Consider the following 23,747-nt stretch of genomic DNA (forward strand, 5'->3'; position numbering starts at 1 on the left):
AAATATCAATTAAAAACCTTTCTTCATGTCTGAGTTGTGATAACTTAAAGTATAGCTAGCTAAATATGAAATGTATTGCTTCTACATTTTAGTAGTTTGGATGATGTTGAAAGCTGTATTATATAATAATTATTGTTAATCCTTCCTAGATTACACAGATTCATAAATTCAATGAATTTGTTTGAAATATATTACTTGTATTCAATTCCATCCACATTTCTTGTTAAAACTCACAATCAAAATAACACAAAATTGATTGAACATAGTATTCTCTATCCCGAGTAAAGACGAGGAACAACAATCAACTTCTTCATAAATGAAAATATCTATGTGAATATTATAGGAAATTTTAATCAAAAGAAACCTCTACCCTTTAATGATAGCATATGTCTAATTCTTCCCTGGATATGAATGTGCTTATGTAATGTCCCCTTCTCATTCGTGACCTTACGAGAGGTGAGATTAGCCCATTTCATCATTCCCATGGGCTAATTTAGTGATTGGGGATGTGTTTTTGGCTCAAGGAGGTTTTATGAGGTTTATTTTGAACATCTTTAATGACCTTATTATATAAGTTACTTTAATTATTAAGTCCAAACTTTATAAAATGACTTTGTGAAATAAAGTCTATAACTTATAGTGAAGGGGAAGTCGATAAAGTCGAATTATTATGATTTTTGCTTGAACCCTTTGGCATGGATCAAGATATATTACCTTTATAAAATTTTGTGCCTTGCTTATGTGAGAGGTTTTCAAACCAATATATTTTTGTATGGAGTTCATTTTTGGGGATTATTATTAGGCATTGACATTTCTTCTGAAGAATGGAGTGCACGTGTGTCTCTAAGGATGAAACCCCTACGAGATTGTGTGGGTTGGATGTAGTCCCAATCCATTGATGCGGGGAAGCCATTTCGGAAACCCCTTTGGCGCGTAGTTGGACCAGTTTGAAACAAATAGCAGCCACGGGTTTTTGTTATGCTTGTGTTTGGAGTTAGGGTTGATGACAACATGATTTGGTGTGCCGTGGTTCCTCTTCTTTGGCCATCTTTTTCAACTCAGTAGTGTGGTAAATAGGCATGGGTGAAGACATATAGAAAGAGACATGGATTTGTGGCAAAATAAGAAGCTTCAGCGTCACCATAAAGGGGCACCTTTGATCGAATTCATTGGAAACAACATGCTGGCTAAGACTATGCCACCTGAGTCCCTTCAAAAATAGTTTTAAATCTGAAGCAGCAGCTACATGGAGTGAAGTGGGCCTAGGATTAGGCTGACTGGGCAATCTACGACCATGATTTGGAGGTCCGGTGTTTTCTGTACATATACCATGTGATTATCTAAGATTGGAATTATATATGTAAATTTATGTGTTGCTAAAAAATTATAAACATTAGTGAAGGCACAGCCAAATTCGATCATAAATGGAAGCATGAACAATTAAGTTGTGTAATGAGTTGAAACCTCCTGCATTGGGAAATATTTCCATATTATGGGCTAATATTTGCTCTGTGTAAAACCAAAGTCTATGTGTAGTCATTGGAAGCCCTATCTGATGATATTTTGGCAAATTACCTGTTGTCCGTATTTTTGCATTCACAAAATTGGACAACCCCTTTAAAAATTTTGTTCAAAATGAAAATTTTTACTCTAAGGAACACTTCCCGAGGCAAAATTTTTGCTTTTGGTTAAACTGGACCGATCTTCGGTCCATCCTCGATCCGCGTTTCAAATTTCATCGCGTTTCGAGTTTGTTTGCTATGTCTTTCTTTCAAAATCGGGTTTTATTTTCTAGACTGCAAGTGGAAAGTTTTCTTTCCTTTGCAAGTTTAGAGTTTTCTTTCTGTTTTAGTGTTGTAGGGGTTTTTTTCTAGCAATTACAAGTGCACTTTATTTCAAACTTGTAACTTGTAACTTGCTTTTTATTTTCCATTCCCCTTTTTGTCTTTTAAGTTGTTTGTAGGAACTTTTTGGACAAATTGCAAGTGAATTTAAAATTACAAGTTTAATGAGAACTTGTAAGTTCTCATAAAAGTTCCTTCTTTGTGCTTTTAAGTTGTAATGGGAATTTTATTTCCCTATTACAAGTCTTTTTAAGTTTTTTAAGTGATTTTGTGTCTTGTGTTTACTTGTAATGGTAATTTAATTTCCCTATTGCAAGTTTTTAAGTTTTTTATTTCTTTTAGTTGTAATGGGGTTTTTATTTTCCCATTGCAAGTCGTTTTGCTCTTTATGTTGTTTCTTTTTGTGCTCTTCTTCCCTAGAAACCCGAACTTGCTCAAGTAAGAGAAAAGTAATGCAATTTAAAACTTGTAAAGGGGTTTAAGAAACTCGATTGCATCTTTGGAGGGCACATTTTACTTGTAGTTTGAAAGGAAGATTCGAATCTGCATTTTTGCTCCCACAAATCCGATTTTGGTGGCATTCTTCCCCTAAATCCATCCCACAGTCATGCTAAATTGTTACAATGCTGGTTGCCACGTTTTTACGAAATATGAGATTGGGCAAACACGTAAGGAGTTTTGGAAGACATTTTTAAAAACATTTTTGTTGGTTCTTTCCGTGTTTTGGGTGCTCCTTTTCCACCATTGTTGACACGTTTTGTATCTTGCATTAATGCAAAGTGTTTGACATCAAACGTGAGTCTTCTTTCCATGCCGTTTTTGAAGGAGGGAATTGAATCAAAATATGTTTTTGACTGTCAAGGGTTTTCAGCATGGTGACTTCCTTATCTATTTATAGAGCATTTTGGTTTCTTCTAAGTCTATTTGCTTTGATGTAGGGCATTCTTCAAACCAGGTATGTGATTTTCAGTTTTGTTTTTGTTTTTCTATTTTGCTTGTGCTTTATATATATCTTGTTCTTGCTTGAATTCGGATTTACATAAGTTCTTCCCATTTTACCCAAATCTTGAATGCAATTTGGAGATTGTAATGTTTTCTCCTTTGTATTATTTCCATCTACTTGCATTCGGGTTTCTAAAATCCGATTGCAAGTAAGTTGAAGAAGTTGATCTTCCCCTTTGGTAGAAAAGACTTAACACTCTTTTGCCAAACTTGCAAAATAAAAACAAAGTTGTTTTAAAAGCCTACCCATTCAAAATCGGGTTTTATAAACTTGATTACAAGTAAAGTTCTTCCCATTTCACATGTGGTCAAAATGAGACAATTCTTCCAAATTCCATTCATAGTCATTCATGGTTACTATCTTTGGTCATAAACTTCATTTTCCCTCATGTCAAAACCCCATTTTTACCATTTATTGCACATTCACTCATTTTTCCCATTTCAAGTCTACTTGCAGTCGAGATTTAAAAACCTGATTGCAGTTATGTATTTCCACAAATTCTTCCCTTTTTCATAGTTGCAATATGTCTCCCAAGACCCGAAATTGGTCAAAAGCTCAGTCTTTAAAACCTCTTGTCTATCCATCCTTCCATCTTCAAAAGCTTTAGGATTAGAGTTGAGTTTTTCCCCTTTCAAGAAGATCATATGGCTCTTTCAGGGGATCGTGATGTTGCATTAACACTTACGGATTTTCATCACAGCATTACAAGTTCTTGCTCAATGGCTGATTTGCTAGTATCGTCTTCCCAAAAGAAGATGAACTACAAATACGACAAGTATCGGAATGAGATCTCTCCTTCTCAAGTCTCTTCTTCATTGGATGAGATTAAGGATATAGAGATTGGGCACGTGGATATGTCAAACTTTCTCAAGAGGGTTAAAAATCCCGTGGATCATAGCATGCAGCGCTTGCTGGATAGTCATCTTCATCTTGCCTCTTCCTTCCCAGTGGCTGCCCTAGAGCCGAAATTCGTTCTTGCTTGTGCCGCTCACTTTGATCAGGAAACCAGAACTATTAGGGATGATGAGGGTGAGGTAGTTATTTGTCTTGATGCCGAAACTATTGAAAAGATTTTCAAAATACCCATAGCCCCTGTTTATGTAGAAATTTCAAAGGAAAGTGCAATAGAATACTACATGAAGAGGGGGAAGGAATGTAGATCGATGCTGCTGCAAGGAATCAAGAGGAAACCTAAAGCACAAATTGAAGATGCAATCGCCATCAAGCTGGAAAGTGAAGGCGAAGCACAAGCATGGTGATCATCAATTCAACCAGATGAAGGATACAACCACAACGCAGAAATATCAAAGCAATGTTGTTCCGAGATTAAAGGTAAGTGATTACACTCAAAATATTGCAAAAGTATACACATTTAGAAATCACACAACAAAGGACTCTAGAAAATCAATTTAATTATAACAACTAAATTTTTCTTTATTGTAAAAGGACTGCCTGTGGACCCCGTTTAAGCCATTTAAAGCAAGGGTACATAGGTCAGCTATTCCTCAGCTACTTGATTGACCAAATTGATGCCAAACAGTTGTAGGTAGCTGAGAAGGTCGTTGGGAGGACAACTAAAGATTACTAAACATGGGTTAATGCTGCCAGGCTTCTAGAAGGAAAATTGCAGCCATTAGATGGAGTCAATCCTAGCCTTTGAATCAAATTGTAAAATCTATAAAAGGCAGTGCCTCTCTCTTTGTAAAGGGTTAGAATTTGTTAGATTTTTAGGAGTTAGAGGTTAGAATAGTTAGATGCAGTTTGCAAATTAGGAGTAGAATAGAACTGTTCGAAGAAATTGTTGTAATGGCAGCTGAAATCAATATATAAACATTGAAATATGGTGTTTGTTATTTTGTTTTCATTTTTTTGCATGGTTTCCCTTCAGTTGTTTAAATTAGAGTTCAATGATTCTGATGGTGAAATGTGGGGGGTATTTGATTTATTTTCGGTTCATACCATTGGGGACTTGCTGATTGTAGGTCACTGTGTATGGTTAGTCTAAACCCAGAACTGTGCTTAGTTCAACTGTGGATATTTGTTTCAGGCTGCGCCAAAATTGGGTGCCTGGAAGAATGTCCATAGTTCGAAAACCTTTAATTTCCTAGGAGCTTGCATTGTTCTTGTTGAGTTGTGAGGGTGTTGTTGACGTGGCTAAAATCGCGGAACTACGATTCCATCCGACCAACACAGAATAGAATTCTATGTATCCTATCCTCTCTTGAGATAAGGAAATCCCTAATGTTGTGTTAAATTGATCAATGGGGAATGACCTCAAGGTTTCGGTTGTCAGGTCTTGACTGCAGGATAGCTCAACAGTCGATGTGTTTTGTTGGAAACACAAAGGGGACTTACGGTTAGACATAATTGGTTTCGTACAGGTTCCCTAAAATCTTACAGTTTGATTTCATCTGATTTGCCTTTAACATGATGCTACTTTAGCTTGACTTGCGGGTTTAAAAAAGGAAAAAAGGGGGATAAGGATAGAGAGTAATAAGAACAGCTAGCTAACTTAACTAAGACAACATATTGAGACACATAGACAAAAATCTTAAAATAACCAAAAATTACTTTACCAGCAAACGAGCACAACTAGCTAAAAACTAGTGCAATCATCTAGGAACTTTGAATTTTCAAGTTGCTGAATACAAATGCTGGAATTTTAAACCCATTCATTCAAATTTAACAACCAAACTTAACATAAAATTGGGCTGAGACTAACCATGCAGAGGGAATAACAATCAATTATTTCCTAATGGTATGAACCAAGATTTCTATCAAATACATGTATAAACAAACTGTCTGAAATTAAAATACATTTGCAGAAATTTAAAAAAAGAGGTGGAGAAGAGGACCATGCACTCACAGTCAAAATGACACAGCTTTAACATCTGCCAGAGTTTTTCTGCCTAAAATAAAGGAGAAAGCAACTCCTTTATATAGAGTTTTCAAAATGGATGAATGGCCAAGATTAAACTTAAACAAGTGAGGTAGATTCATCCCTTAAAACAAGGCTGCCAATACCCATAAATGGGAGGCAAAATATCAACACCAACCATAAAGTAACTAATAACTACCAACTACCAAACATAAAGCTACTCCAAAAAGTGCACTTGCTCGGAGCTCAAAATTTAAAATGACTTTGGTAGTTGGGACAAAAACTTTGTGTTTGAAAAAGTGCACTTAAGATTTAAAAGAAACATATATTTTCAGGAAAAGACTTTTTCCTTCCCCAAGGTAGACTCTTTTTCCACAAATTCAACCTTGTCGCGCAAGTATTCTCCCCAGATATCCCGATCCGTTGCACATTCTACCCGAACATAGTCTTGGAATCTTAGGCACAACTCGAACAGTTCGGTTGTTGGTGGCATAGGAGGATTAAACATTTTATACTGAATACCCTCTAGGAGGCTACCTACATTCTCCAGCTCTTCTCTCCAATATAATTTGTGATCCTCAAAACACAATATATCTGCCTGTAGCCCACTAGCAAATTCTAGGTCCTCCATGGAGTAGGTGACCTTGGTTTACAGCCTATCCTCCCACTGTGGTTGTACCTCATTATTGTTGGTTGAAAATTTTGTACACTTGGGGAAATAATCAAAATTGTGGTTTCAACCACAGCACACGAGTAAAAACTCTCCTAATTAAGGGAAGGCTCCCCCTATCTAACTACAACTTTGGAAATAAAATAGGATGGGACAACAATCTTTCTTGTTTTTTCAAGAAAGACAATATCCTTTTCTCTTCACAGAAAAGGATAGCGATTATATGAACAGCAGTAACTACTTTCAAGTGAAATGAGAGAAAGGAAATGAAGTTTCCTGAAAGCGCAAAGACTTCGGTCACTTCCTTCGGGACGGGACAGCAATATCAAGCTTAAAGACTTGATTATGTGAAGCTCTATCTACCCTTTGCTATACTAAAATTTACAACGAATAAAAGATAAAAGCTCAAAGACTGGAATAATCTATTCTTTCAACACAAAGACAAGAACTAATGCAAGCTCAAAGACTTGCTGCTATTTCTTATCAAACAGTAATTTTTCCTCAAGAATAGACGCAAACTCAAAGACTTCCTGCTCCTTCTAGAGATTTTCCTATTTGAATTAATCTTGTCTACTTGCAGCACAAAGACTTCAAATTAGATTAGACTAAGCTCCTTTAGAAACACTTTGCATAGAAGAGATAAAAAGATTCAAACTCAAACATGTAGCTCAAAGAATCAAAACTTGAGGAATCCTTCTTTATTATTCTTCAAAACTTTCAATTCACATACATAAGCTCAAAGACTTCTTGCTGTAAATTTGGCAGAGTTTTTGCTTGCTTTCCAAAAGATAAAAATTACAATAGACCCCTCAAGTATTTATAGAAGAGGAGCCTTGAGAAAAAGGTGGGAGGATCCTAACTAACTTGAGAGATTCTCTCAACCACCAAGACTTATTCAATAACTAACTAAGACTTATTCCAACTACAGTCCTAATCGGACACAACTTGTAGTTGCCTTACATGTAATTACAAAGGTGCAAGTAATGTGTAACTTGCGTTTTACAAAAAATACTTTTACATGTAACTTGTCAAAACAAAATTACAGCTAAGGATTACAAAAGAGGGAAAATTCAACTAAGTGTTGAAAAACACTCAAGTTGAATTTTGTGAAGACACAAATCCTTGAAATTTTTGGATGCTCGTTTGTAGTTCCTCGGGATCCGGTTCATGGGTGTTCTTGGCAACAACCATAGTCTTCACAATAGTGTCATGACACCGGAGGAGCGCATAATTGTTTTTATCTAGGATAGAGTGGATTTCATGCAGAAAGGCTTGGTGTTTCATCAATGTCTGAATTGAAGCGGCCGAGAATTGTTCGCTCCTCCATTCATTATGAATCCTCATCTGCAAATCAGCAAGAACTTCTTCTTCTGGAATCAGTTCTCTATCTTGACTTACTATGTTGCAAGAGGCCCTTTCACAATGTGAGACAATATCTCGGAAAACTTCACCCTGGAATCTCTTTGCATCACCGATCTCCTCAATGAGGGATTTAAGAACAAGGGCCTTGTTTTCTAGGAGTTCTTCAAATTCCAAGTACATGACCCTGGAAGAGATGATGGCATGCTCCTGCAAAACACTTAGTTGTTGTTGGGGCATGGTACGCCAGATTGTCAAACTTTCTTCAACACTCTCTAGATTCTTTTTGAAAGTATCAGAAGTCTGATCCAGTTTCTCCTCAACAGTCTCCAACTTAGACATCATCTAAAAAATGTCTTTCATTACCTGTGCACATAGATCATGAAGTTGATCAACCCAAGAATCCAGTGCTTGTACCTTTTGAGCAGCCCTTTCCACTCCACAAATTGATTCTTGGGAACCAGAAGTACCTATGGAGTTACTCCCTTTAGCAGCAGGTTTTGTAATTTTATGAATGGTTGCCATAAGTTGTCGGTTTTCACCTTCTAGCTTGTCTTTCTTTGCTAGAAGTTCATCACACCTTTGCACTAATGAAGCGATAGAAAACTGAGCATCATGTTTAATGACCTTATGCGTCTGTTTTCTCAACTCTATCCTTGTAACCTTATAATTGGCAGCTGACATTTCTTCAAGTAGCTTATCTGCAATAGGTTCCACAACTTCAGCTACCTTCATCTTGTTGCTGTCAACAGTTACTCTGGAGATAGTCTTGGCCTTCTTAGCAACTTTGGATCTGGACTATTTCATTTGCTGGTAATCAAAGGCATCAGGTGAGATTTCTTGCTTCTTTCTTTTCGGGGTAAAAGAAGTAAGCCATGGAGGCAAAGTCATCAACTCTCCTCGAGTAGCAACCGTAGGCAAAGGAGAAGCAGTTTCTGTTTGAATCACCATGGTCATCCCGGGAGGAATATCTATTTGGACAGCGACCACGGTTTGCTCAGTTACCAATGGGCATGAAGATTGCCTCATGAATTCTTAAAAACCAGAAGTGGAAGTATTAATTTTTGATAACTGGATGCGAGTAGGAATATCCTCAGGAACTTTCAACACACTTTCTTGTTGATGATCAGGAGGAGAAAGAGGCGTCTCAATGGAAACTGGAGGAATGATCTCATGAGGCGAGTCTGAAACTGGAGACTTAGGAGCATCATCAGATTGCTGCCCCTCTTCTGGATTATCCAGATCGATCACCTGAACATGGAATCGTGATTTTTCCTTCCCACGAATTGTCATCTCCTTAGGAGGAATCACTACTGCACGACTGACTCGCAACTTGATCCTTGTGCCCGAAGATGATGCACCCTCCTTGTTGTGAACCTGAATCTCAGACTTACGTGCAAGAGGCCCTATAGAATCATCTTCTTTATCAACCTTGACTTTTATAAGTCTAACAGCATTACTTTTCATCCATGCGTTGGTGTTGGCCAAGATAGGCTGAAATCTGTCAAGGATGGATATGCACTCTTTGTGACCATTGGATCAAAGGAAGTGGAGCTTCCTCAACCCTCCGTGAAATGTATTCAGGATCAAGTATATGCCCGTCATCAATCATCCCTTGTGGGATATCCGCCAAGTTCAAATCAACAATTTGCTCAATAGTGATCCTGCAGTAATCCATCTTTAGAACTTCGGCTTCCGTGTGGAGATCTACCTAGATGTATTCAATGCAATGTACATGCACAAAGGATTTCTTGATCTTCTCCTTCATACCCCTATAATCAAAATCGGCTCTAGGTTTAAACCTTTTGAGCTTGATTTCTTGCAATTTAGTCTCCATGGCCTTAGCCTTCACAGATGTGACAAGGGAATATCGGCCAATTTTCAATGGGTTTGTGGTAGAGATCCCCATTCCAACCTTGTGTCTAGCAGACTGAAAAGTGTGAACAGCCATGATCTGTCTTCCCAACTCCATAAGAATGATCTTATCAGTTGGGTATCTGGGAAGCATATATGGCTGACCACCATAGCATCCGATCCTCATATAGGTGAAGGTGGGAAACTACAGAAACAAACATCCATACTCGCACACCCTTGCCCATGTCTCATCTGATACTCTCTTGTTCTTGAGAGTTCTGTCAAACTGACACATGAAATAACCGAAGAATGCATCTTGGACCCTTCTGAAATGTAGTCTGCTTGGTCTCAACGGCAACTGTTCATAATACTCCCAAACTGATATAAGTGAGCGATCACCCTTGGTAGAAAGACCTGGAAAGTGTCTAAGTGATGCTGCCAAATATACCAAATATGAATTCATAAAGAAGGTCATGGTGGTAGGAACTATTGCACGTTGTTCGCACAAGGCATCGCTGATGACTTCTCCCCATGAAATGTGATGAGACTGCCTTATGAACATGATGAACTGGTACATCCATGGCTCAAAGACATCGGAATGCTCAAGGCCCATCATCCTGCTAAGAAGAGTGATGGTGTCTCTGTTGATGTGTATTTTGTACACAACCAAACACAGAATAAAATACCTAAAAGGTACCTTATCCTCTCTTGATTAAAGTCTTTGAATGCTGAAGATGTTGCAAAAAGGATCAATCGGGATGACTTCAAGGTTCTTTGTTGTAGGATCTCTACGTGTGGATAAGCACCAGTGGTCGTTGTATATGCTGTTTCTTCAAGGGGCCTTACGTACTTTCAGAGAAAGCTTGTCCACGTTACTTTCTTTCCAATTGCAAGAACGGGATTTTCCTAATACTAATAGATTTTCAAAAAATGTCAAAAGATAAAGGTTTTAAAGAAGGAATACTTGAACTGATCCTAAGAATGACTCAATGAAGACTAGACTTGATGAGATTCTACCAATTTCAGTTTCGCCAAGAAATTACAACTTTAGTGGAATTGATGCGATCTTCTAAGGGGATTCAATAGTTTTTCAAATCATCAAGGATATAGATACTATCATAGAGATACATATCAATACTTCCAAGAATGATTGAATTCTTAATCAATCTCAAGGTTTCTAGTTGACCACACAAGGCGTCCTTACAATCAGTAAGAAGCTAGTGGTTTGGAATATGAATCTTATCAAAGATCAAGCACAACACTTCGTCTTTCAAACTTAAAATCTAAATGCTATTTCGATTGAGAGTGATTCAAGAAGATAAACAATCATGAAGATAACCACAAGTATTACAATAAAACACCATAACTTCAATATTTTATTGATCTCATAGCTTAATGGACAACAATTGTTCAAAATTCTTTCTTCACTACTCAATCTTGCTACAACAATAACATTCTAACTTTCTTCTCTTTAAGCTCTCTCTCTTCTCTAACTTTTCTCTAACTTTTGAAATGAAATGAGTGAGGGTATATATAGCATCCTCGAATACAATGAATGGCCCGGATCAAAAGAAGATCAATGGCTGAGATTTTGACACCTAAACCCCAATTAGGGTTTGTTACAAAAAAGTCCCCATTTAGATAAACATCACTAATCCATAGCCAATAAAAAATTGGCACAAAAACCGAGGAGACATAGACCAATAGGAATTAAGTTGCCACATCATCCTATAACAACTTTTCATCTAGAATTTTGTTCCCTTTCTTATGCTCTTTCTTAGCATATTCAATGAATCTGGACACAATTCCGTCAATCTCAGCAATGGGAATCTCAGGAAAATTCTTCATTTGTTCTTCTAAGTGAAGGACTTGATCAAAAGCAGTGAGAAGAGTTGTCTCCCATCCAGGTTCAAGTTTTTTGGTCTTCTCAATCAGGAACATAGTAGTGTACAATTGATCTCATTGCATATCTGTGATGATGTTCTCCTCTTTGCAAAAGATGACCTTGATTCTATCCTCCAACTCTCGGATGTCCACATCTGTCTCGATCTTGATCCGCTTGTCAAGAATGGTACACAACACCTCAAACACCTTAGCTTGAATTGGATGAATGATACCTTCAACTCGACTGCATCTAGTGTTGATGTCTTCAAAAAGGACCTCTTTCATCTGGAGCAGAGCTGACCACTGTAGGAGGTTATGGGTTCCTCCATCCATTACCTTTTCTTGTGCCAGAATCCGTCTTGGTGTTTGTTTTATCACTTGTAAGATAGGAATGATAACATCTCTAGTGTGAGTGAATGCAGCTATTGTTATCATTAGATTATGGATAATCTCAAGGACCTGGATAGCTCGATGAACTGTCTTCATCATTCTTGTTGCAAATTCAACGGCTACCGTGTGGGATTTATCAATCCAAGAACTTATAAGTTGAACCAAGCTCTTCACCCTTTCCGCCTCACCTACTGATTCAAGAGGGAGTGCTTGTAAAGGAGATATAGCTAGATCCTGACGTCTCAAGGGCTGATTAAGGTGACTAAAATAGTTCCTCCAAGCACTGACCTCCCTTTCGAGCTTCTTATTCTTTTCCATTTCTTCTTTAAGTTTGTTTCTAAGTGCTTCAAATGAGTTAGTTGCTTCTTCCATCGCTTGCTCAAAGGTAAGTGGACCAAGCTCAAATGTTTCTAAGTCATACTCTTTTGCAAGAATTTCATCCTCATATTTGTCCACCACTGGTGTAGCTACCTGCACTTTCCTGGATCCTGTCTCATCTCTAATTACCTTAGACATCTTTGTGGCCTTCTTCTCCATTACCTCATGAGAATTTCCTATAAGGCTTTTCGAGTCAAACACATCTTCTTCCTCTTCAACTACAACTACCCTTGTCAGTCTCTCTTTCAGCCAATCAGGAATGGCAGATCTTGTTTCCCTCACTTGTATTTCTTTAGGTAGTGGCCTATCTTCCTGGAAGGAGATGTTGCTTCATCATCATTCTTTTCTTTGTGTTGCTCATTAGCATCAACTTGGGGAGATTGACTTGATGAATGTTGAGGTGTCTGTCCTTTCTCTTGTTTATCATTTTGTACCATGGATTTCATAGACTCATCAACTTCATATACTATCTGCCTTTGATCTTCCCCTTGACTTGCCTCCTTTTCATGCCTAGAAGATGTGCTTGGTGGGTGATCAGGGTTTGTTTTCTGCTTCTTCTGGTCTTGCCTCCAAAGCAAATGTCATTGATACATTCTGCTCCTTCAACTTTTGATGTTGTACATCCACCCATCTGCGAGTGCAGGATAAAACGGGAGCCATCAAAGCTCTCAAGTCTAAAACCTCAGGCTCATTCCAATCTATCTTCACTTCTTTGTCCTCTTTCTCATAGGACGACTGGAGGTATCTACCATTATCCTGGGCTTGATCGGCTACTCTATAAACTTTGCATTTCCTGATGAGATCTAAGGGTAGCCTGGAATGCATCTTTCTTTTAACCTCTAAATCACCTGGGAGATTCATCCAAAAGTCCTCCACCTGAAACTCATGCTTGTACTTCCTACCGACTGTCTCCTCCATATAACCATGAGGATCAAAATTCTCTCGCGAGGCAAAGGATGTGAATGAGTATAAAGATAATTCCTTCTCTGCATCTTCTGCGGCTTGAGTATTAGGACACACCTCAACTGAATTCCCTAGTATGATGGGCACAGGAATTCCATTTCCATGCTTGTGTCTGGATGCCTTCGCATAAGCTGCCAACTGTCTAGTCACCTCAAGTAGCACTATCCTGTCTGTTGGATATCTTGGCAACATGTAGGGAGGTGAAGGACACCCATGAACTCTGATGTATGTGAACTTTTGAAACTAGATAAACCATGCGCCATACTTCTTCACAAGCTCCTGTGCATCCAAAGACAGTCGATTGTGAATTCCTCCTTGCAATATCCTGGTAATGTTCATCGTGAAGGTGTCATTGACTAACTTGTGGTCACTTCTAGGCGGATGATGTAGATGAACATAAGAATCAGAAACTCTTATTTCTTCAGGTCCTCTTCCAATCACTCCTCTGTGAGGTAGCCTTGCATACTCGAAACTCTTGATCAAGGCATATATAACATATGAGCTCATGTGGAATGATTTGGTGGGTCTTAGCCTTCTCAACTGCACGTCCAGACAATTGCTAATGATTCTGGCCCAATGAAGCATTCCTTTTCATTGAACTATCTCTTGTATGAAGAAGAACTTCCACTTTTCGAAGAAGAATGCTTGAGAAGCACTTGTAACTCGATTGAGCAAAGTTATCAAGTCTCTGTATTCGTCCTGGAAGTCAATCCTATGTGGTGTATTGGGAATCTTGTTCAGACGAGGCCGACTTTTGAGCAACCAATTCTTATTGATGAAGTTCAAACAAGACTCAGGATCATCTTCATAGATCGACCTTGCTCCTTCTAAGCTTTTGTAAATCATGTCTTTATTGTTCGGAAGATGAAGAGCTTCGCTTATAGCTTCCTCTGAAAGGTAGGCTAAGATGTTCCTGTCTTTAGTTACGATCGTCCTTGATTGTGAGTCATAGTGGCGGGCACACTCGATCATCAACTCATGACATTTGACTACGGGAGGGAAACCTGCCGCCTTGATGATGCCACTCTCGATTATCCTCCCTGTAACAGGTGATGGCTTGCCAATGTAGGGGACCTCTCGAAATTTCTTCACATTGAAGTTTCCTAAGTTGGTGTCTCCGATATTACTCCACTTGGACACGATCCTGGTATCGAATTTGTTGCTCCTCTGATATTCCTTGATGAGAGCCTGCCGGCTAGTAGATCCTCCGGCTTTGGGGGTCGTCATTTGATGCCTACACAAAAATTTAAAATTAGTCTTTAAGCATCATACCTTAAAGTATAGAATTTAAGACCTTTCAAAGGGAATGATTCCAAAACATTAATTTGAAAAGGACATGATTCCTCAAATTAATTATGAATGAAAATTGGATTTTCAAGACTTAGACTTTAAAAAATGCTATAAACATCAAAACAAGTCTTGAATAAGAACTTCAAAAAGGATTCTTCATACCTTCTCCTTTGAAAGCCTAACTATGAACCTTGAAAAATGAAGAAAGAAGATCAGACTTTGCTGGATAAGGATTGAATTGCTGGCCTTCTTGGATGAATTGTGTCTTGATTAACCTTCAAAAGAACGTCACCTTCACTAGCCTCCAACACTTAGCAAATTCTGGAAATTTAGCCTCCAACTTTTTAAGAAATTCGCCTCCAATCTGCTAGATTTCGCTCCTCCAATCTGCTCCTCAAAATCGCATTTAGAACAATGAATGAATGATTTGCATTTTGAAACAATACTCCTCTCTTATATAGGGTGCTCACCCTAATTGACTATGAGGCCGACGTAGTTTTTTAGCAACAAAACAAATAAAATTCCCTTTAGGAAGAGGCCGACTTGCTTGTAAAAGCAAGTAAATGCATTTTGAGCGCTCACCTATATTTTTAAAATTTTAAAATTGATTTTAAGGCTTCCAAGGTGGATTTTATATTTATATTAAGGCTTTAAAAATTAATTAATTCAATTGTAATGGCCTTAATTCATGCGCATTTGATCTAACCTCCCCAAATGTCTTAATTTTAGTAAATTTGGCAAAAATTTGGGAATATGGAGGTTTGATTGAGGCTTAGTGAAGCTTCCTTTCTCTTCAGGCTTTGAAATATTTAAAGTGATAAGGTCAAGATTCACTTCAATACTTGTTTAAACCCTTTATCCATGCTTGTTCCCTTGATGGAATTGAAATTTTCTCAACCTATATTTGCAAATTTCCATGTCTTTGTCTTTACAACCTTGCAATTTGCCCTAAACTTAATCAAGCAAGGTTGAATGATAGGTTTTTTGATGATTTTACCCTAGGCCCTTTGGAAGGGTCAGGAGCGATTTTTCCAATTAAGACTTGAATACTTTATTCCCTTCACTCCAAAATCTCCCCAAAGGCGAGTTCCTGTTTGCTTTGACCTAATCAAAGTCTTGCATTTCAAATTTTATCATTTTTCATGAGGAAATTAGGTGAAAATGTGAATTTCGCCCTGGACCCTCTGGAAGGGTTAGGAGCGATTTTTGCTTATTAGGTCAAAATTCACCTTAATTTGATCGTTGACCTCCTCCAAGGCAATCTCCAGGGTTCATTTCTCTCCATCACTAGGTTAGCTCATCAAAATTTTGAAGGAAATATTGCATTTTCAAGAATTTCGCCCTGGACCCTTTGGAAGGGTCAGGAGCGAAATTCTCTCCTGAGCTCAAAATTCTCTTTTTTGAAGGTCCAAAACCTCTTCAAGGCATTCCAAATAGGTTCTTTCCTTGTAGTCTAGGCTTAGTCTCACTCAAATCTGGAAGGAAAAGGTGAATTTAGGGTTTTTCGCCCTGGACCCTTTGGAAGGGTCAGGAGCGATTTTTCTTGTTTAGGCTTACTCCTTCATCATTTTGTCTTGAATCCACCCCTCAAGGCTAGGCAATGGTCTTCTTTATTCACTCCATCCAAGCTTGGTTTGTTCTTGCAAGGTAAAATAGGGGATTTTGAGATTTTCGCCCTAGACCCTTTGGAAGGGTCAGGAGGGAAAATCCTTCTCTGGCCTAGAATCATCATTTTTTGGAACAAACATCCACTCAAAGGTGGTCTCAAGGGCAATTTCTAGCTTGTTTAGCCTTGTCTTAGCACAAACTTGAAAGGAATGCACTGGTCTTGGATTTTTCGCTCTGAACCCTTTGGAAGGGTTAGGAGCGATTTTTAGGTTTCAGGGCAATTCCTTCATCCTTTCATCTTCAAATCATTTCCAAGTGATAGAACATCATGTCTTACTCCTGTTTGAGTCCTGAAAACCAAAATATAATCTTGAACTGCAAGGAAAATAGGAGGATTTAGAAATTTCCCCCCGGACCCTTTGGAAGGGTCAGGAGTGAATTTCCCTCTTGGCTTCAAAATTTTCATTCTTAGCAATCCAATTCCACTTCAAGGCAATTCAAAAGTCCTCTGAAACCCATGTCTAAGCTTGGTCTAGTCCAATCTTTGGAAGAAAAGATAGGTTTTAGGATTTTTGCCCTGGACCCTCTGAAAGGGTCAGGAGCGATTATCATGTTCTAGGCTTGATTGCTTCTTCTTGACAATTTCAATTATCTTCAAAGTGCAAAACACTGTTCCTCACACCCATCCAAGCCATAAAAACTTAAAAAGTTGCTTTGACCTTGCAAGGAAATAGGTGCTTTTAGGAATTTCGCTTTGGACCCTCTGGAAGGGTCAGGAGCGAAATTCACCATTTGGCTCAATTCCTTCACTTTTTGATGATTTCTTGCAACTTCAATTCACTCCCAGGGGTAATTCTTTCTTTGTTTGACCTTATCCCATACTTGGCTTAACAAAATTTGATAGCAAAAGGTGATTTTGAGAAAATTCGCTCTGGACCCTCTGGAAGGGTCAGGAGCGATTTTTCTAATCTTGACCAAAAATCTTCATTTTTTTACCTTAAAACTTTTTTGCCAAGTGGGATTTCATGTTTCATCATGCTAGGATTAAGGTTTCATATCCAAGAAAAGCTAAAAATGGTTTTGTAAGGAATTTCGCTCTGGACCCTTTGGAAGGGTCAGGAGCGAAATTGCCTTTCTTGGCCAGAATCCTTCATTTTCTTCACTTCTAAACATGCCCAAGGTTTTCAACGTGCTCATTCTTCCTTTCACCATGCCTTTGACACTGCAATTTGACCAAATTGAGCAAGAAATGCCTCCTATAAAGTTTTTCACCCTGGACCCTCTGGAAGGGTCAGGAGCGATTTTTAGGTTTTAGGCTTATTCCATCATCCTTTCAAGTTGAATTCACGTCTCAAAGGAAGAAAACACTATTCCTCTGTCATCCATGCCATAAAAACCAAAACTTGACTTGACTTTGCAAGAAAATAGGTGATTGAGGAATTTTCGCCTTGGACCCTCTGGAAGGGTCAGGAGCGAATTTCCCTCTTTTGGGCAAAATCCTTCATTTCTTCAATTTGAAACTTCTTCAGGAGGCAAAAACAAGCTATTCTTCTTCCATTCATGTCAAAAACTTGACCTTCTTCATTGCAAAATAAGAGCCTTTTGGGAATTTCGCCCTGGACCCTTTGGAAGGGTCAGGAGCGAAATTTCCCATTTTGTCCAAAGTTCTCCATTTTTTCATGCTTCCAAATCTCAAGGATGTCCAATCTTTCTCCCAAGATACCCTACACATCACAATTTAGCCAAAGTTAGTGAGAAATAAGCTCAAATAAAATTTTCGCTCTAGACCCTCTGGAAGGGTCAGGAGTGAAATCTCCATTCCAGGCCAAATTGCTCAGTTTTCAAGTTTTAAACCACCTCATAAGGCAAAGTTAGGTCTTTTTCTAAGCTAGAAACAAAATTGCAAGTCTATCCAAGGCAAGAAATAGTGTTTAGGATGAAATTCGCCCTGGACCTTCTGGAAGGGTCAGGAACGAAATTCCTCTTTCAAGTATCATCTTGCTCTTCAAATTCAATCAAATCCTTCTCCAGGCAAGAACACATCAATTTACCTCCAAACGTGCCCTAGAAAGCATCACTTAGTCAAAAATGAGGAGAAAAAGAGGTTCACAATGATTTTCGCCTTGGACCCTTTGGAAGGGTCAGGAGCGATTTTGACATTTCCAGGCTATATATTACCTTGATTCGCTTCATCTTCCATTAAACTTAGTCAAACCACCTCCTTTTCTTCACTGGCTCTGCTCAACTGACTTAGACAGGGAAACAAACAGGACCCTGACAAGAAAACTCTATTTCAATCTAGACCTGACCTGAGACCTATTCTCCCTGTTCCTTGATATAACCAACTTGACTCTCCTGAAAGGTATACTTCATTCTTGCAATCTTGAGGCTTCAGGCAGACGACTAACAACCTCCTAAACCATACTAGACTTAGCTTGAAAGAAACCCTAAAATGAGCTTCCAAGGTTTAGCCCTAATCTAGCCAGCCCAGGCAGACCACTCACTCACTCAAAACCCTAAAAGCAGAGAGAAAAACGAGCAAAAAAGAGAAAGCAAAACCTAAGGCAAAAAGACGGGGTCCCCATTCTAATGGGGCGATGTGTGAAATGGTCACAACAGTCTCCTATCTCCCATTTGAAATCGCAGCGGTACAACTTTGCCCACCTTGAGAAGGAAGCTCGTGGCTCTTGGATCCACCTATTGATGTGTCGCTTGCGATCTTTTTCCCTCTTCACATAATACTCCGCTGCACTTTCTTTGGAGATTTCCATATAAACAGGTGTAGGAGGTATTCTGAAGACCTTCTCAATCATATCTGCATCAAGACTGATTATAGCTTCTACATCATTTCTGATGACTCTTGACTTTTTGTCAAAATGATGGGCGCAGGCAAGAACGAACTCAGGTTCTAGGGCAGCCACTGGGAAAGAAGATGCATGGTGGATATGGCTGTCCAACAGCTGCTGCAAGTTATTATCCTGTGGATCTTCTACCCTCTTGACGAATTCTGACATATCAACGTTCCCTATTTTCATGTCTCTGATGCGATCCAAAGGAGAAGAAACCTGGGAAGGGGCTACCTCATTCTGATATTTGTCATATTTATATTTCATTTTCTTTGGAGTTGGAGATGCTGACAAATTTGACATTGATTGTGAACCTGGAATGCTGTGATGAAGACTTAAAAGAGTTAAGGCAACATCATAGTTAGTTGCAAATATCATTCTTCCTTCTCCAAATGGGTAAAACTTCGATTTTAGAACTTCATGATTTTGTGAGAGGAAGAGGGGAAATATATGGAAATGGGAAAATCTTGACTTTGACGAATTTCGGATCTTGGGGAAATTTTCGCAAGTATACAAGTTGGAATGAACATACATGCAATCGGGGTTTTAAAACCCGAATGCAAGTACACTTGTAAAATTGCAATTGGAGAAATGGATGGAAAATGAGATTTTGACTTGCAGAAAATAACGGAAATGGAAAGTACGGATATGGGAAACATGAATGAATAGAAATGGGAAAATCCGGGAATGTCATTTTCATGAAAATGGGAAGAACTCTTCAACATGTAATCCGGTTTTTAAAACCCGAATTTGAAAGGGAGGGGTATTTCACACTTTTCAACTTGGAATTTTAACCAAAAATGGTTAAATTCCTTAACCATAAGGGAAGAACAAGAATTTCCAGCAAACTTGTAATCGGGATTAAAAATCCCGAATACAAGTAAAGAGGGAAATATGGGAAGAACAATGCAATTCAAAAATTGCATACCAAGGGGAAAATTTCTCTCACAAAAACCGATTTTTGGGGGAAGAAGAACATATTTCCAAAAATACAACTAAGAAAGAAAACTAAGAAAACAAGAAAATAACAAAAAGAAGGAAAGAAAGGAAAGAGAACATACCTTTCTTCAAACTGAAAATGCTTTTCAAAAAATGCAACAATCTTTGGAATGAAGAAGCATATCCAATAAATAAGGACAAACCGTAATGCAAAACCCTAGCCACGTTTTGCAAAAAACGCCTTATATGAAAAAACATGGCAGCAAATGAGTGTTAAATGGCATGGAAAAAGGTTGAATCCTCCTTAACCCTCAACGCCTTAGCATTCCTAGTCAAAACGATTCATCTCCTTGAAGATTCGTGGCATCCCAAAGGGTTAAAAACATGGTTTTTTGGAAAAACGTGGTGCTGTTATGAAGCTAAAAACCAGCAAAAACAACCTCCATGTGGCGTGAAAAGTGTCCAAGAATGCATGAAAATAGGATAGAAACCAAAACACCTTCCTCCTCCAACAAATCTTCCACAAAATTTGCCTTGAAAAGTTCAACAAAAACGATTTTCTTGCAAATTGGGTTTTTGGGACAAAAAGACAAGTTCAAAATGCATTAAGTAGTGAAAATTGGGTTTTTTAGAACATATGACAAGTTCCAATTTTCACTTTTTCACTTACAAGGCCAAATTCGGGTTTTTTTGGACATATGACAAGTTTAAAATTGCACGTTTTCACTTACTAGGCAAAATCGGGTTTTTTAGACCAAACTGCAAGTTTTAAAATTGTCAAAAATGCACTTTATGCATAAAATCGGGTTTTTTGGAGAGAAATGCAAGTTTTACTTACTTGTAAAAGGGAAATAAAATCCCTACAAGAAGTTATACTTACTTGCACATATGTAATGGAGATTTAAAATCCCTATTACATGTAAAAACCATTAAAGTAGGGGTTTTTAGACCAAACTGCAAGTTTACTTGTAATCTAGCCAAAAAATCCCTATTTTAACTAAACAAGACCAAAACACAATAAAAAAGATAAAAACAAACAAAGGGGAAATTTAAAACAAATTAGAAGTAACATCTTTTAAATACAAGTGCACATGTAATAAGCCAAAAATTCCCCTACAAAGACCAAAACAATGAATATCATTAAAACTTGCAGTTTGAAGAAAATTCTCCACTTGCAGTCCGGGTTTTAAAACCCGAAATTGAAGGAAAGACATAGCAAACGAACCCAAAATTTGACGAAATTCGAAACATAGTTCAAGGATGGACTGAGGATTAAGCCAGTGCAAGGATTAGTCAAAATTTTGCATTGGGAAGTGTGCCATAGAGTAAATTTTTTCAATTTTTCACAAAATTTTCATGTAGTGGTCCTTCATTTTTGGAAACAAAAATGAGGACAACAATTATCTATCATGCTACTCTTCCAGGCAGGGACCATTGATTTGAGGATATTCTCACCAAGATCCTTCAAGTTTGACACAGCGTCATCGCACTTATCTTGCATTTTGTTGATATTATCCTTCATGTCGTTCTTCATGCTGAGTATCCAATACCATTCTTTGAAGGTATTGACATCATAGGGATCTAGGATAATATCAAGTGTGGGGATCTGAGTGCAGGTCCAAAATAGAGCCCTTATGAGGGGTAATGCCTTGGCAATCACCTCATGAGCGTACTAACATTCTTTCCTCAACTTACACATTATGATAAGAGTGGATTCCCTATGGAGAGCTATTTTTCGCACATATTTGAAGATTTGCTCTCCCTTTTCCTTAATGCCCTGAATCCATTCCCTGACATCCTTGGCAGTATCACACACTTCGTCAACTTTAGTTGTGGTCTTTTGTGCTAATGCCAATGGGGGAACATGGGATTCAAGGGCATGCTACAACGGCATCAACAGGGGATCTATGTACCCCTCAACTTGCTCAGCACGAGCCCGGTACATCTCTCTCAGCGGTCATTTTGTCGTGCTGTTTAAGCATATTCTGCACGAAATCTCTGAATTCTTCCCTCTCCTACTCTTTGGTGGCTCACCCTATGGGGATGGTTGAGACGTCGTAATCAGCCATTGCAATCTGATCTGCCGGTTTGTCTGTAGGTGGGGTGGCAATATGAATCGTGCGGTTCCTTTGCTCGTCTTGAGTAATCTTGGAGTAAGTCTTCAGCTTTTTCTTGCCTATCTGTAATTGATCGGGCATAGGAGGAATGGGTGCAGTATCCAATCCCTTACTCACCGCTGAGTTCTCTCCTACCTCACTGAACAACTGCTGGGTATCCTCTTGTAATGGCTGCTCTTCAGTTCTATTGGGTTCTTGAGTCTCATCCCCTTTCTGTTCTCCCTCAACGGTGGTGTCATCTTTGTTGCCGCTATTCAGTTGCAACTCATGCCCGCTCTCCTGCGTGAGATCATGCTTACCAGTCCCTTGATTAGGTGCAATCTCTCCCTCCTCAACCTGATTTCCAGGTTCATCCAAGCCAATGATCCTCACCTCTGCTTCTTGCTCTTTTTGTGTTTGAGGATTATTTGCCTCAAATGCAGCAGGATCATTTTGTGAAGGTGGAGTGGGTATGAAATCGAGTTCAACCACATCATCCTCCGAACTGGGGTCCCTGGATGATGAAGTAACCTCTGGCCTCCAACTGGGTCTATGCAAGGTCAAACTAGGTCTTTAAGGCCAAAAGAAGGCTAAATGGAGGATTTCGCTCTGGACCCTTTGGAAGGGTCAGGAGCGAAATTCTCCTCCCAGGTGTATTTTCGCCATCTCAAAGTCCCAACCTCCTCTCTAAGGCAAACATGCATCAAAACTTTATCAACTATGCCTCAAAAGTCAACAATCTTGGTCATATCCTTGAGCAAAGTGGAGGAAAAGTGGATTTTGCTTTGGACCCTTTGGAAGGGTCAGGAGCGAAATTCATGTCTTGGGTCATAATCTTCATCCTTTAATGCTTTCAAACACTTTTTTAGGCAAGAACATATCAAAACTTTCACCACATGTCTAAGGAACAAGACTTTTAGTGCAAACAAGGTGAAGAATAGGTGTCTTCTTGGAATTTCGCACTAGACCCTTTGGAAGGGTCAGGACCGAAAATCATCCTTGGGCTCAAATCCTGACTTCATTTTCACATTTCTTCACTCCAAATAAGTGTTTTGCCTTCACAAATGCCTAGGAATGAGTTAGTTCTAAGTTTGGGTCAAAGTAGAATGTCTTATGGAGAATTTCACTCTGGACCCTTTGGAAGGGTCAGCAGCGAAATTGAAATTCGCTTTGGACCCTTTGGAAGGGTCAGGAGTGAAATTTGACATTTTGGTCTCTCCATCAGGATTCGTGTATGGAATATAACATTTAAGTATAAGTTTCTTATACTTTAAGTTATATTCCATATATACTGTCAGGATGTTTGAGAGTGGTTTCGGACCTCCAGGAGTTATAATGCAAAATCTAGTTTTGGGAGAATGCTTCAGTTTTCCAGACTTAGTCAAATTTCAGGATGAGGAAGACATTCCAGACAGCCAAATTTCAAGGCATTTGAAGATCAGGATGACATTCCAGACAGCCAAATTTCAAGGCATTTGAAGATCAGGATGACATTCCAGACTTCATCACTCACCAACTTGACCTAGCTCAGACCTTCAAGGATGATACTCACTCACCAAGCAAGACACAATTAGCAACAAGAGCAAAACCAGGCCCTAAGGAAGACTCTCAAAGAAACCCTAATTCTGGGGCCCCGTGGACTCAACCTGGCTCAAGTAGAGCCTGCCATCCTAGAGATCCCTCTGGCAACACTCAGCATGCAAAGGCTAATAGACAAAACCCTAAAAACCTAGAAAGCAAACCCC

General features: G+C 38.7%; 1 protein-coding gene across 4 annotated transcripts in view; it reads left to right on the plus strand.

Moving 5' to 3' along the window:
* The window catches only part of LOC131061410 (probable LRR receptor-like serine/threonine-protein kinase At1g07650), a 237,599-nt gene that overhangs the window by 167,278 nt on the left and 46,574 nt on the right, over positions 1-23,747 (plus strand). The gene's annotated exons all lie outside the window — the stretch shown is intronic.

The sequence above is a fragment of the Cryptomeria japonica genome, chromosome 8 (assembly GCF_030272615.1).
Source record: "Cryptomeria japonica chromosome 8, Sugi_1.0, whole genome shotgun sequence".
Lineage (NCBI taxonomy): Eukaryota > Viridiplantae > Streptophyta > Pinopsida > Cupressales > Cupressaceae > Cryptomeria > Cryptomeria japonica.